The sequence below is a fragment of the Argopecten irradians genome, chromosome 4 (genome assembly GCF_041381155.1).
Source record: "Argopecten irradians isolate NY chromosome 4, Ai_NY, whole genome shotgun sequence".
In the NCBI taxonomy this organism is placed as follows: domain Eukaryota; kingdom Metazoa; phylum Mollusca; class Bivalvia; order Pectinida; family Pectinidae; genus Argopecten; species Argopecten irradians.
The window spans coordinates 1,055,543-1,068,119 of NC_091137.1; the positions used below are offsets into that span (position 1 = coordinate 1,055,543).

Sequence of the window (12,577 nt, forward strand, 5' to 3'; positions counted from 1 at the left end):
GCCAGAGCATTAGAGAGATTACCACTCTCTACTTGGCGCCTGTGTTCCTGGAACCGGGTATATGCATTTCGGCCGGTTTCACCAATGTACTCGGCCACTGTGTTGTGCTTGGCACAGATTTTGCATGTGGCTTTGTACAGCGCACCGGACCGGAAATGTAATGACCCACCACCAGAACCAGGGTTGCTCTGACACAACACACACTCTTCTCGTTGACAATCATCAACAAATTTAGTGTCGGTACGAACAAGTTGCTGCTTGATCGTCTGCCCACCAGTTTCAACCACCCTGATATCCACGTCAAGTCTGGGCCCCTCTACCGCTGTCACCCCTCGTACACGTCTGGCAAGTTCTGCACCAGGAGTTGATGGTACGAAAATTACGGTGTCAGCTGGTCGAAACCACAAAGCCTTTTTCACGTTCTTCCTAGACCTGCGCTCATTCTCCTTCCAAGATCTATGCCGATATAGTGGCGTATCACCACGCTCGCTCGCGGATACCTGATTGGCATAGCCTCTGAGGGCAGCAATAATTACATTGGCCCTAAAAGACTCTGGGTATCCTGAGATCAGCATCATCTCTGCAAGATCCTCCATAAGCTCTTGGCGCAGTTTTGGTACCAAAGATGGTCTGGTGTTACGCAATCGGCGAATGCCGTCCTGAATTAGGGATTGGCGTTTCACGGACACAGGGAGTGCACTGCGATTGAGGATGAATTGTGAGCTGGAAACCTCTTTCTTGTAGAACTTCCAGTCCACAGACCCATCCGCGTCGCGAATTTGGGCCTGAATGTCCAGCAACGGCATCCATCCAGAATCATGGGCCGATGGATAGTCAACCTCCATTCTTGTATAGGGGCATACTGATTTGGCAACCTCTTTAATTATCTGCGGCGTCCTCTCATCTGCTGGTCTTATTCTATCCCTCTCCACCAATTCATCCACAATCACGATCTTGTTCTCAACAAACCTACTACCTGGTGGTAACGCCTCCACAACAAGGTTCTGGTCATCCACATAAACTTTGTGTTCGTATACCTGGTGGATAAGGAAGGTTGACACCGTGGCTGCTGCCATTTTCTGCCTGAACTGTCGGCACCAGAAAATCATATGGATCTTGGCTAACGCTCCAGATAATTTAAGACCAATGGGACCTCCTTTCTGTTGGTGGTATAAGTCTCCCTGAAACGTGTAAGTATGGTGGTTCATTACTATTTTGATCCCCTCTTCCAAGGCAAACGCGAACATGAGACTTGTCTCGTCTGACCTAGGCGCACTTTCACGTTCTCTAAATAGACTCTTGTCGGAGCTAGGTGGTCTTTCACCCCTCCTCCTAGCTGAAGTAACTTCATCCGTTGTGATTTTGATGTCTTTGCCACGACTCCTGCGTTTGGGTATCTTATCATCAAGGTCAAGCACGGCTAGGTCCTTGCGTTTATTTTGATAAATGATCGCAAGATAAAGACCAAGTTCAACGGAATCCACAACTACGTCCAGGTCAGATCGAAGGAACTCCTCTCTCACTTCCTTCGCAACGGCGAAGGCATTGAGGCTCGGATACATGGCGGCAACATCAATTGATAGAGCTACTGGTTCTCTGGCACCATGAGCCGTGTTGTTATTGTACGATAACACCGCTTCAAGTACATCCTCTGTGGATCGACTGATGACTCCGATGTCGTCGGGAACGTCTCCCAACGTTGAGATTATCTCAGAGAGAGTGTCTGAAAGAGGACCATTGATGCTCTCGTTAGCTCCGCATACCGGTCTTAGGGGATGACCACGTTCACTGGCGGTTTTATGGTCTTTCGGTAAACCATACAAGGGCGGTGCAATGCAATTTTTAGTGCGAAGTGCCTGTTTTACCCTGTCCCAATGTCTGTGTTGAATACCATCTGGGTCATTCCAACTTTCCCCCATTGTGAGGAACCTCCCCCATTGCAAAGCGTGAGCTCCAATCTCCTTCTCGAGTTTGTCGTGTTCCTCATGGCTGACAGTAGGATCATCATCGAGATGGGGCTGCATGAGTTCAATGAAATTGTTCATACTGTTGTTATGTATGACACTAAATACGTGTAGTTATGAGATAAGGGAGATAACTCCTATAGCTTTGTTATTGATACATCCTATAAAGTTCATATGATTGATTTAGGTTATAGAACTTTCTAGAATATTATCATGTATAAACAAATATGTTTGTAAACATGTTGATTATAAGTAGAGATCTAGAATGATCTATTTCCAGAAAGTTCTGTGTGTCTACTTGTTTACTGTTTTTAGTTAGATATTTCTAGAAGTAGAAGGTTCTCCAATATTCTTGAATTAGGTTAAGCTATATATACTCCAGCTGCCCAAGGCTAATCAGAACTGTAATGAGACCTGTAATAAGACATATCAAGAATTGTACAGCGCCATGTAAGATTCTATTGGGAGAGCTATTGTGACTTTATCTGTGGATTATTACAACACTTTGTGTGGATTTATTCATATTGCCTGGAACTTTACAAATCATCGGTGGACATTCAATTTCCTTGTGGATTTGTGATTATTGTGAATTTGAAACCTGGAAGGATCAAGGATTATACCAGGACATTCGCATACAGATAAGTAACACTTTGAATCATCGTATTACTCTTGTACCACCACCAATTACTTTAGATATTGTAAACCATCTCTGTATAATATTGTATATATAATTAAATTGTGTTTTGAATTTAGCTGCTGGTTTCTCATTTCTGTTATTCGTTAATGTAACAGAATTGGGGGCTCGTGTCCGAGATCGATATTTTATTTGTGGAATCTAACTTTGAAAAATTAATTAAGAAATTTTCAAAATTTGTGTAAAAACTTGGGGTTTACATTTGAAACCAACAGCTAGATTAACATGACTACTATGCAGGTAGAACAGTTTGTTAAAGCGCCATCCCTGGATGTTCTTTTGCAAGTTAGTAAGAAGGATTTACTGTTATTGGGTAAACATTTAGGCCTTACTATCAAAACTAATTTGAGGAAAGCTGAAATTAGGAATGTAATTATAAGATATTTTGTTGACAATGACAAATTTGACTCTAGTGCATTAGATAGTATAGAGGAAACAGTCACTTCAGAAATCCAAATTAGACAAATGGAACTTGAACATGAAATGAAAATGAAACAAATAGAGAAAGAAATGAGAGAAAGAGAAATAGAAAAGGAGTTAAGAGAAAAAGAAATAGAAAAGGAGTTAAGAGAAAAAGAAATAGACAAAGAAAGAGAGTTAAGAGAAAAAGAAATAGACAAAGAAAGAGAGTTAAGAGAAAAAGAAATAGATAAAGATAGAGAGTTAAGAGAAAAAGAAATAGACAAAGAAAGAGAGTTAAGAGAAAAAGAAATTGAAAGAGAATTAAAAGAAAAAAGAGACTGAGAGAGATCAGATGTTAGAGCTAGAGAAGCAGAAAATTCAAGCTGAAACAGAACTTAGAATGAAAGAATTAGAGCTAGCTTCTCAAGACAGTTCAAGTAATCTAACTATTAGGGGTTTACAAGGAAACAGAGGTTTTGATGTCAGTAGAAACATTAGGTTAGTTCCTCCTTTTCAAGAGAAAGAAGTTGACAAGTATTTTCTGCATTTTGAGAAAATAGCTGATAGTATAAAATGGCCTGAACATAAGCTTACAATGCTTCTTTAAAGTGTCTTGATTGGTAAAGCTAGAGACATTTATTCTTCTTTATCTGTAGATGAGATTTCAAATTACCAAGTAGTCAAGAAAGCTATTTTGAAAGCTTATGAGTTAGTTCCTGAGGCTTACCGCCAGAAATTTCGAAACTCGAGAAAGAGAGATGAACAAACTCATGTAGAATTTGCCAGAGAAAAAGAACAATTATTTAATAGGTGGTGTGATTCTAAAGAAATTTATGAGGATTTCGGTAAATTGAGGCAATTATTGTTGATAGAGGAGTTTAAACGTTGTGTCCACACAAACATAAAAACTTATTTAGATGAGAGAAAACTGAGGAGACCTCATCTGGTAGTAGTGTTTTGCTTCAAGGTGTAGAGTTAGGTTTTGTTAATGTGCCTCTCCATTGTGTTTATTTAAAGTCAGACTTGGTTACTGGGCCTGTCACCATTGGTGTTAGACCGGAACTTCCCATAGAGGGCGTGTCGCTCATTTTAGGCAATGACTTGGCTGGAGAGAAAGTTGAAAGAGAAAGGGTAGATCCCTTAGTGTCCAGTATTCCAGATAAAACAGGTGATGCTGAGACTATTCAACAGGAATTTCCTGGTATTTTCCCTTCTTGTGTTGTAACGCGTTCAATGAGTAAGAAGGTTTCTGATGTTGCAGTAGTTGAGGATCATTATAGTCCAGGGTTAGGTGACACTTTCTTGGCTCATGATATAGAGGATATCGTGGGCAAGTGTGATCTTTTGTGCAATCCTGTAGACTTTGATAGTGATGGAGTTGTTCCTAACAAGGGTACGTGTTTGTCTGACATGATGAGTAAATCATCTTTGTGTAGGAAGGAGCTTATAGTAGAACAGGAAAAAGATCCTGAAACCTCCTTATTGTGTAATCGGGCTTTGAGTGAGGAAGAGGCTGAGAAAGTCCCGGTTTGTTACTTCCGTCAGTCAGGTGTGTTGATGCGCAAGTGGCGCCCCCCTGATGTGTTTCCCGAGGAAGACTGGAAGGTTGTCAATCAAATAGTTGTCCCACCGAGGTATAGGCAAGATATTCTAAATTTGCCTCATGACGTACCTATGACAGGGCATCTAGGTGTGACCAAGACTTATAACAGGATCTTAGATCACTTCTTTTGGCCCAAGTTGAAACGGGATGTGGCTGATTTTTGTAGGTCTTGTCATACTTGTTAGGTGGTAGGGAAACCTAATCAGAAAATCCCTGTTGCACTTTTGCACCCCATTCCAGCATTTGAGGAACCATTTAGTAGAGTCATTATAGACTGTGTAGGTCCTCTAACCAAAACTAAGTCTGGGAATGAGTATCTTTTAACTATTATATGTGCTTCCACACGCTGTCCTGAAGCTATTCCACTCAGAAACATTAAGGCCCCTAACATAGTCAAGGCTTTGGTTAAATTCTTTACATTGGTTGGTCTTCCAAAAGCTGTCCAGTCGGACCAAGGTTCAAATTTCATGTCTGGTATTTTTCAACAAGTCATGTACCAGCTCCAGATCAAGCAGTATAAGTCTAGTGCTTATCATCCAGAGTCTCAGGGTGCTTTAGAACGTTTTCATCAGACATTGAAGAATATGATGAGATCTTATTGTTTTGAAAACAAAAGAGATTGGGACGAAGGTATACACATGTTGTTGTTTGGCGTTAGAGAATCTGTACAAGAATCTCTTGGCTTCAGTCCCTTTGAACTTGTGTTTGGACATACTGTACGTGGTCCTTTGAAAATTTTGAAAGACAAAATTTTGGACGAAGATTCTAAAGTGAATCTCTTAGAGTATGTGTCTAACTTTAGGCAAAGGTTGACAAGGGCATGTGAACTGGCAAAAGAAAATTTGGTCCTTACTCAAACCAAAATGAAAACATGGTATGATAAAGATGCCCGTGCAAGAAGTTTTGATCCAGGTGACAAAATTTTGGCTCTATTACCAATACCGAGTCAGCCTTTGCAAGCTAGATATTTTGGACCTTATGTTGTTGAGAAAAAGGTCGATGATGTTAACTACATTGTACAAACTCCAGGGAGGCGCAAGAAAACTCAATTATGTCATGTTAATATGCTTAAGAAATAGGTAGATAGAGAAGAGAGCAAGACCTCTCAACCTATTGCTACTTTGGCCTCTGTACCATCACAAAGTGAAAGTACAGCTGATATTTGTAAATTAGACTTAGATGGTGGTGTACAAGATGTAGGTTTAGACTGTGGTCTTAAGTTACGGAATTCAGATGTGCTCTCGAACTTGGACAAGAAACTGTGTCATCTATCAGAAAAGGAACGCAATGAACTGGAAGATTTGATACTTGAGTATAAACATTTGTTTCCGGATACACCAGGTAAAACAGATGCTATATATCATGACGTGGATGTAGGCGATGCGCCACCTGTCAAGCAACATCCTTACCCTGTCAATCTTTTGAAAGAAGAACACTTAAAGAAAGAAATTCAATACATGTTGGACAATGATATTATTGAACCAAGCAAAAGTGAATGGAGCTCTCCATGTGTTCTGGTACCAAAGCCAGACAAGACATACCGGTTCTGTACTGACTTCAGAAAAGTTAACTCTGTCAGTAAAACAGACTCTTTGGATATTGGCAGGTGCCATTAACAGAAAGAGACAAAGAAGTGTCTGCATTTGTAACTTCACAAGGTTTGTACCAGTACAAAGTTATGCCGTTTGGTATGAAGAATGCCCCGGCAACATTTCAACGTCTTCTTAACAGTGTGATATCAGACCTGGAAGGCTGCGATGGATACATTGATGACGTCATCAACTACCACGACACGTGGGAAGACCATCTACATTGACAGTAAACTTATTGAAATGTGAATTCTGTCATGCAACTGTTGAATTTTTAGGCCATGTTGTAGTACAGGGGCAGGTTAAACCTGTTCAGGCCAAAGTAGAATCAATTATAGATTTTCCAACTCCTGGAAGCAAGAGAGAGCTGATGAGATTTCTTGGTATGGCTGGATACTACAGAAAATTTTGTCAAAAATTCTCTGTTATAGCAGCTTTACTTACTGCTTTGTTAAAGAAAAATGTCAAATTTGTTTGGTCAGACGAATGTAAGTCTGCCTTTGAGAAATTGAAAGCCATACTATCGAACTCACCAATTCTGACTGCTCCAGATTTTAATAAACAGTTTAAACTGTTTGTTGACGCCAGTGATGTAGGTGTTGGTGCTGTTTTGATGCAAGAAGGTTCTGAACAAATTGACCATCCAATTTATTATTTCTCGAAAAAGTTTGACAAACACCAGAGAAATTATTCCACCATTGAGAAAGAATGTTTAGCATTGATTTTGGCATTGAACCAATTTGATGTGTATCTCTGCACTACAGTTGTTCCTGTGTTGGTCTTCACCGACCACAACCCTTTGACATTCATTGGGAAAATGAAAAACAAAAATCAAAGAATTCTCAGGTGGAGTTTGACTTTGCAAGAGTACAATCTTGACATCAAACATATCAAAGGGAAAGACAATATTCTGGCTGATGCTTTATCAAGGATTTAAACGTTACTTGATATTTCAAGAAAGTTTCCTTTTCAAGAAAACTTTCTTTTCTTTAAGGAGGGGTGTGTTATATATGACACTAAATACGTGTAGTTATGAGATAAGGGAGCTTATATTATATATAGCTTTATTATTGATACATCCTATAAAGTTCATACGATTGATTTAGGTTATAGAACTTTCTAGAATATTATCATGTATAAACAAATATGTTTGTAAACATGTTGATTATAAGTAGAGATCTAGAATGATCTATTTCCAGAAAGTTCTGTGTGTTTACTTGCTTACTGTTTTTAGTTAGATATTTCTAGAAGTAGAAGGTTCTCCAATATTCTTGAATTAGGGTTAAGCTATATATACTCCAGCTGCCCAAGACTAATCAGAACTGTAATGAGACCTGTAATAAGACATATCAAGAATTGTACAGCGCCATATAAGATTATATTGGGAGAGCTATTGTGACTTTATCTGTGGATTATTACAACACTTTGTGTGGATTTATTCATATTGCCTGGAACTTTACAAATCATCGGTGGACATTCAATTTCCTTGTGGATTTGTGATTATTGTGAATTTGAAACCTGGAAGGATCAAGGATTATACCAGGACATTCGCATACAGATAAGTAACACTTTAAATCATCGTATTACTCTTGTACCACCACCAATTACTTTAGATATTGTAAACCATCTCTGTATAATATTGTATATATAATTAAATTGTGTTTTGAATTTAGCTGCTGGTTTCTCATTTCTGTTATTCTGGGTCATAACACTGTTCATGGTCATACGCCCACTTTTGTCTGACGGCATAACTACCACCTCCTTACTTTTGACACGACCCTTCATTGATTTTATCCCAGACTGCTCTTCTTGAGTCAGATTCGAGCTCCTAGGTCTACCATTTTTATCACATTTTTTGTTTATGTAATCCTGCGTGGTATTCCTTAGCTCGATCTTCAATTTGTTGAGTACAACTGCTTTTTGCTGAGGTAAGGGTCTGGGAGGAACAATCCGACGACACGGGGGCATGTCTGTAACACGCCTGTTCGAGAAAGACATGATGGTGACTGTATCGGAACTGTACGCCTCTCTTTTTCTCTGTTGTTCCTGTTCCCATTCTACGGTCCATGCCCCGTCTTTGCCCCTAAATGATTCGTTCTTCGTTCATTTCGTGACCTGAGCTCCTACTTTATCTTTGTACCCATAAGTTCGGCTGCGGTCTCTATATCATCTACCTTGATAGGTTTATATGTTTTTATCCATTTGTTGATTTGTTGTTTGAGCTGTTATTTTGTTTAGCCTATATGGATTTTGATAAAGTTGTACATACGGTAATTCCCTACCTCTGATTATTATATGTAGACATTATCCTCGCGACAGTGATAACAAGTTATCTAAAGTAATATCTACTCCAAAAGCAAACTGCCTGATCTGATGAAATAAGTAATAAATGCACAAACTGGTTTCGATATGTTCCCACTTTTCCCTTAACAGCATCAATCCAATGGGTTAAACACTACAGAAAGACATGTCAATTGCAGCCTCTGCCTTGGACTGGGAGAGCTCCGTTATAATTTGTTACTTTCTATCGCGAGATGGTGGTAAGTAATAGTCTCACTGACATAGATTAGCTGCTTCAAAAACCAGATAAACTTACAAAGAGAGATAAAATACCTTCACGTCTTTTAAATTAAATTGCTAATTATGTTATACTACCGTAATTATAAAACTAACTATGTTATACTACCGTAATTATAAAACTAACTATGTTATACTACCGTACTTATAAAACTAACTATGTTATACTACCGTAATTATAAAACTAACTATGTTATACTACCGTAATTATAAAACTATCTATGTTATACTACCGTACTTATAAAACTAACTATGTTATACTACCGTAATTATAAAACTAACTAAGCCATACTACCGTACTTATAAAACTAACTATATTATACTACCGTACTTATAAAACTAACTATGTTATACTACCGTACTTATAAACTAACTATGTTATACTACCGTACTTATAAAACGTAATGCTCACTATTGAACGTAACGTGTTACATTGTGTTTACTATTTGACAGTTCGGTTTTAGTATGTGCGCCACTAGGAATCCTTATAGACAGACTTGGAAATGCTTGTAAGTACAATTATCAGGAAGTTTTCTCTGTCTTTTGTTAAATGTTGTTTAATGTTTTTATGTACATTGCATATCAAAATAATGTCTCTACCTGTTTTCGCCTTGAAATCATCAGTTCACTGCGTAGTTTTGTCGCTATTGTTAGTCAATGCCGGTGAAACCGGAGGGGACTATGGTTTTTGTTCCCGTCTGTTTGTCGGTCTGTCCGTCCGTCTGTTTGTCCGGATTTTGCTTACAGACGCTAACTTGAGAAAAAATCAACGGATTTTGATCAAACCTCACACAATGGTAGTATATGAGAAAATACATTTTGGGATTGAATTTGGGATCAAAAGCTGATTGCTGCTAAATAGTTTGTTTCACAAATTTTCGTTTCCGGGCTATCACTTGAGACAGAATTTGTTCAAACTTCACACAATGACAGCATAACTTAGCAATAATAACTGGCCAAAGATAAGAAAAATGAAACTGACTGCAGGGGACATGTGTTGCTTGTCACACTTAATGTAAATTTGCTTATTTTGGTTTCATAAATCTACTTTCATTATATATAGTAACCATTGCATTCACTGAACACTTGGAACATAAACATGATGAAAACTATTCGCTCGAAAAGAAGTTGTGTCCATAGTTCGAATATAGAACAAAACAGTTTTTTTGATGAATCATGTTTTATTTCCATGTGACACTATTGATATTTAAAGATAGCCTGATTTGAGATTAACAAATTGATGGTGGTCTCCATGGCGTGTGTATAATGCAGCTGACATCATCAATCTTTTTCGCAATAACAGACAGAAGGCCCAGCTTATCTATCTGGCACCAAGTATGGCTAGGTATAGGTAAAAGAGTCATAACCTCTTGCTCAGAATCTTTAACATGCCATGCTTTCATTTGTGATTGAAAAACTGCCAATTTTCCATTTGACAACATTTGCACAAAACTAGATATAGAAGAGTTTCATTTTTAGAATATTCATTACACAAATTGTTTTGAAAAAATGTCATTGTATAATCCTTTCAGAATTTCCATATATCCTTAAAGGAATACGATTGTTCAGAGAGAATATATGAAGTCCAATGTCATTGATTTATCCAATATTGTTTTACTTGCATGTTTTCTCCGTTTGATAATAAGATATAGCGTTAATCAATAACAAACATGATATATAGTTCGTATTGAGTACGGAACATTTAAAGATAATCAATAACAAACATGATATATAGTTCGTATAGATTACGGACCATTAATAGATAAACAAAATGAAAGTATATTGTTCTTAAAGAAAACATATGAAAAGACAATTACATTTGACATTTTGTATCTGATATATAACACTACTATATATTAAATTGCATTTATTTCTTACATAGTGATGATTGGATCTCATATATAATTGATAATGCCGTGCACGAACTTATATGTTACAGGTTCTGCACTTTTATTCAACAGTTTAGTGTTTCTTGGCTCGATCCTATTCTGTGTTGGATCCATGTCACACGTTCCGGCTAATCTTCCAGCGTATATGATGTTAACCGTAGGGTATAGTCTCGTTACCCTTGCTGATGGACCTGTACGCTGTATGTCTTTCTTTTCTTGTTTTATATATGCTTTTATATATTACTAAATGTTCCATATTGCGAATATAGAAAACATTGTCTATTCGTTACTTGTATTCTTATACAATCTAAATGTAGTTGTAATTGATATGTTTCTTCCCTACTTGATGTCTAGTAGTGCTTTAATGTCCCACACATTAATTATGTTAGTATTAATGAGTGTATCCGATTTACTTTAATCCCATTTTTATTATATATTTTTAGTACTAACCTTTATAAACACTGCAAAATGTATATCTTTATAATCGAGAAAAAGGTGTAATGCGTATTTATTTAATTTTAATATTTAAATGGTAACGTAATTAACAAGATATTAATTGTTTCACTCAGACACATGAAAATGTGTTACATGATGACATAAGGATATACATAGACATATACATGACAAGATGGCTACACGCTCTACATATACAAGGTACACAAATACAGAAAGTTATAATTGTTAAGTGTTTAATTTAAAGTAATATAATTTCACCTTTCTTAGAAAAATTGCAAATTGTTTATAACTTGGATACTGCAAACATTCAATAGTCGGTCTAATTTAAAAAAAGTAGGATATTTGGTGTAGTATTGAGCAAAACAGTTTCTATAAAAGCTTTAATTTCTCTGATTTCACATTAGAAATAGTGAAATTCATCTCCGATATCAACATGACATAAATTACATATTCTATTCTGTTCTGCCATCGTCCAGTTTCAATAGGGGCATTATATAAGAGGTACGGAATTGTATTAAAGTAATTCTGTTTTGTTCCGATAACTTTGTTTAATAACATTTTTTTTTTAATTTTGAATAAAAACGACCTTTGGAAGAGAATTATATGTCTGCGAAATTTTTTTTTAAATGAGTCACGTAGACGTGAACTTGCATTCATCGGTATTTCACTGTCAAATATATATATAAATCCAGTATCATTAAAGATGTGTTTAACATGAGTAATCATTAAAACCATATGTTGTCATTGCCACCTTTATTTCTAAAGGACATCTTCCCATTTCACTATAGATCATATATATATATATATATATATATATATATATATAATAAAACAGTTAATCACATTATTAGACGTTCCTCTGACTGTGATTGTTTTACACCAGTTGTATCAGTTGCTTAGCTAAAAAAGCTTACTCAACTTGAATTGAAAGCGCATTTTTGTGATACGTATCACCAAAGAGGTTTATTTATTTATGACTTGATGAGGAGAAAAATCGCAACTTCAAGTTGTCATATGTACATTTTTGTAGTTGTACAAGCCAGAGTGATTGCCTGTTGTTTCCCAGATTCCACATTAGTCGGTGTAGCATTAGCGATATTCGGAATTTCTGGACAAGCAGTAAGCATGTTCGCCACACCCAACATTGTCAAGGCCGTTGGACCAATGTTCGCAATGTGGATTGGTAAGCTCGCAATATCTACATGATCACAGTCGAATAAGACCTAAAGAATTAATATAACTTAGTTGTGTAACAACATTAAACGGTTATGTTCTTAAGTTGTAACAAGCTGTATAAAAACCGCTTTCAAACCTATCACAGGTATACAATTGTAAAGAAATGAAATAGCAGCAAAACCGCAATAATCGTTTTAAGATACATCTGGAATTGTGCTCCTGGAAAG

At 36.9% G+C, this 12,577-nt stretch overlaps 1 long non-coding RNA gene across 1 annotated transcript; it reads left to right on the forward strand.

Moving 5' to 3' along the window:
• Positions 1–1,627: 1,627 nt before the first annotated feature.
• On the forward strand, positions 1,628–11,746 carry LOC138320335 (uncharacterized). The gene is made up of 3 exons (XR_011208166.1): positions 1,628–8,792; positions 9,283–9,338; positions 10,769–11,746. It is a non-coding gene; the product is annotated as an uncharacterized lncRNA (long non-coding RNA).
• The last annotated feature ends 831 nt before the right edge of the window (positions 11,747–12,577 follow it).